This window comes from Heterocephalus glaber, unplaced genomic scaffold (genome assembly GCF_053883595.1).
Source record: "Heterocephalus glaber isolate CG9 unplaced genomic scaffold, H.glaber_assembly_v1.0 deba00001733, whole genome shotgun sequence".
NCBI lineage: Eukaryota > Metazoa > Chordata > Mammalia > Rodentia > Bathyergidae > Heterocephalus > Heterocephalus glaber.
The window spans coordinates 12,777,737-12,781,741 of NW_028258444.1; positions in this window are offsets into that span (position 1 = coordinate 12,777,737).

Here is a 4,005-nt window from a genome sequence, read left to right on the forward strand (position 1 = left end):
CCTGACTCTCCCAATGATGCAGAAGGTTGTGGAAGAATCAAATAGAGACCGAAAGCATAGAAGCAAAGTTGTACTTTTATTCAGCAAGCATGCAGGAGTACAACTGCCCTCTCTCAGAGAGACAAGCAGGGGTGCCCGAAACAGAGCCACCATTGGGGGGGGGGGGCTCAAGATGCTAGTTTTATAGTAGTTGAGGGTCTATCCTGCCTCTGGGCTGAGGGCTCCCCTATTTGATTGGTTAATGATTAACTTAGCTCATTACTAGGGACAACAGAGAAGGGTCTTTTCAGGGGCCTTTTACATCTTAGGGTCAAGGTTCTTTTTCCTTTTGATCTTAGCAAACTAAGTTTTGCAAGGCACAGCGTGCAGAAGAGGTGCAACCTCAGCAGACTGTCAGCTTTTTATGGGTGGTTAAGCCTGTTCTGCCAGCTATCTAAACTCCTATGGGGAGGGGATCATCTCTCCCTGCCTAAGGGTCTCTAACCCTACAGGGCTATAGGCTTTTCTATACATGGAGACTCAGGTTATGAAACCCCAAGACATGAGCTCACTTCCTTGGCAACATCTCCAAACAGAACTTGGAACCCTTGCTAAAGGGCATCACAATCTAGTAAAAGCTGTTTCCTGACCTCACTTGGGTGGAGACGGTCAACCGTGAGCATGCTGAACTGCTTCTCCACTTCAAGAGGCTGCAGCCTCAGGACCCCAGGCAGAGAAAGTATCTGTGAAAGATTAAGAAGATGGCTGATTCCATCCAGACACCGCAGGCCATGCTGCAGCAGCCACATGACTGTCACAGACACCCCAGGGATGGTCTCCCCAGGAGTGACCAACAGTGACCTACCAAAATCAAGGTACCCCAGTGAAGTCTCCCTGAGCTCAAATAGCAACAGTGCAGAAACTGGGAAAAGCATGGGGCAAGTATCACCAGGCCCAGAAACACCCAGTAGCTCTGGGCAGGTCTCCCCAGAGCCAGGCACAAAAAACCTAGAGAGTCCAAGTCCAGAGAGGGAGTCTGAAGTCATAGCCACTGGCCCCTGAGAGACACTGAGAAGCCTGGTGTACATCCACCCAGGCCTGGACACTACTATTGGAAACAACTTCACAGAGAGCCTTGCAGAATTCCAGCCAGTGTGGTCCCTGCAGGCAGTCAGGCCACTCTCATTCTCTGAGCCCTTTCTGTCCATTTTCCTGGGCAGCCAACCCATCTATGGTTCCTTTTCCCAGGCACCTCCACCACCCACATCTCTACCCGATCAGCCCTGATTTTGGGAAGAGGCATCATGACAAGGTCTCTTGAGAATTCCAGCTCCTTTGAGGGCCTGTGTGATAAAGATCGAGATGTGTGGTGTTTGAATAAACAGCTTTTCACCACACACTGGGTAGAGGAAGGAGACCCATATACTGTGTCACATCAGTTGGAGTTAGAAGAAGCCTTTAGGCTTTCTGAGCTAAAGGAGGATTCTGAGCTCTTAATTCATTCATCACCTTGTATACCAGAACATCCTTAAGTGCCTTGTCCACGAGAAGAGAAATCCATCCACCACAGAGCTGCAGGCCACTGGAGAAAGCTGTATTATGTGAATGGCCATACTTTTCAGGCCAAATGCTTCAGCACATGCACTCACTGTGCTGTCTGCACAGACCGTGTAGGGGGACTTGGCCACCAGGTATATAAGTGCACCAACCATAAACTCTCGGTTCACAAGAAGTGCCACAAACTTGTCACAATTGAATGTGGGAAGCATTCTTTACCATCAGAGACTATGGTGCCAGTCGATCCATCACCCATGGCTTCAGACCCTGCACACTCAGCGATTCCACATAACCTTTCAACTCATGAGGCTTTAGAACAAGTTGATGAAGAGAATGAGGCAGGGAACACTGTGGAAAGTGGCAAAGCTTCATCTGGTTTAGGTCTTGAGAACTTTGATTTGCTCTGAGTGATTGGCAGAGGAAGTTATGGGAAAGTACTGTTAGTCCAACTGAAAAAAATCAAATCGTATGTATGCAATGAAAGCAGTGAAAAAAGAGCATGTCAACATTGATTGGGTGCAGAGAAGCACATTTTACAGCAGGCATCCAATTGTTCTTTCTTGTTGGACTGCATTCTTGCTTCCAGACAGAAAGCAGACTGTCCTTATTCTAGACTATGTAAATGGTGAAGAACTGATGTTTCATATGCAGCAACAAAGAATGCTTCCTGAAGAACATGCCAGGTTTTACTCTGCAGAAATCAGTTTAGCACTCAACTATCTTCATCAGCAAGGAATACATCACAGAAATTTAAAATTGGAAAATGTATTACTGGACTCAGAAGGGCACATTAAACTCACCGATTATTGCTTGAGTAAGGAAGGCTTACAGCCAGGAGACATGACCAGCACTTTCTGTGGCACTCATTTTGTGGCTCCAGAAATTATAAGAGGGGAAGATTACAGTTTCAGTGTGGACTGGTGGACTCTTGGAGTACTGATGTATGAGATGATGATCGGAGAGTCTCCCTCCATTCCATCTTGATGAGAGCTCTGATAAACTTTATGGAGATTCAACTGAGAATATCTTGCAAGTAATTTTGGAAAGAGACATTTTCATACCTCGTTGTCTGTCTGTAAAAGTGGCAAGTGTCCTGAAGAATTTTCTGAACAGGGAGCCAAAAGAATGACTGGGTTGTCACCCTCACAGGGGCTTTGCTGATGTTCAGGAGCATCCATTCTTTCAAAATGTGGACTGGGACATGATGGAGCAAAAGCAGGTGGTGCCTCCCTTTAAACCAAATATCTCCGAGGGATTTGGTTTGAACTTTGATCCTGAATTTACTAAAGAACCTGTCTGGCTCACCCCAGATGACAATGACATCATGCGGGAGCTTGATGGATATGAATTTGCAGGGTTTGAGTATATCAATCATCTTACGATGTATGAAGAATGGGTCAGATCCTCATTTTTCAACTATACATTTTGCTTGTTGCCATTTAATGCTTGGAAGAACTTGTTACCAGCCTGGATAGAATTAACCATTTCAGAATTGTATGGAAACTAATTTTAATTTATTGTTTTGAAGTTATATTTAGATGTAATACTTGATCCTTATAGTCTATAGTAAAGACTATGGAATTTTTTGTTCATAGATTAGATTTTTATGAACTGATTTAAATAATGAGGCAATCACTTGTTAATCACACTTGTATATGCATTCCATTTGTTAAGTGAGACATACTGTCTAATATTTTTTCTTTTTACTTATGATACAAGAAAACAATGTCTTTTTAGTAAAATATCTTACCTATGCTAGTTTCTCTCCAACCACATTACCTGTACTTTTTGGGTTCAGTTTATGTAGTCTTCAGGAAAATCCAAAAAATAGCAACAATTTTGAATAAAAACACATATACTTGTATCTTTTTTATATGAAGAAGATAAATGGCTACAAGCTTTGGAAGGGTAATGGTTTTCATGAAATGGGGCATCTGAAAATGGTTAATGGATTGTTTCTTGAATGTTTGCAAATTTTAAATTGTTCTAGGTTTAGAGCTAGATCATTAAGTAAAATTAGGATGCTATATATCATCCTTCTGTTTTAGTATCATTTTTATGCCAAGGATTTGAAAGGTAACCATCATCTAAATGTAAATGATATAATGGTACAATCTTAGTTTAATTTAATTTTAGTTAATGATCTAGTTTTGGATTTGGAATGGTTTGAAATTTGTAAACATTTAATAAATTGTCTTTGATCTTTTTCAGATGCCCCATTTCATGAGAAATATTACTTTTCCAAACCCTGTGGTCGTGTACTGTCTTTTCATATAATTTAGTTTGAAACTAATGAAAGCATCAAAGGAAAATGTTTATAGGCATACACATGTTCATTTCAGAGGCATGTATGTTTCTCTTAATGCCTGGCACTTGTTTTAAAACAAAAAGCAGTATTCACAACATAAACTTATAGACAATTCTAACATGTCAGAAATATGTTTATGATCTTGCTTTTAAGTGTTGCTC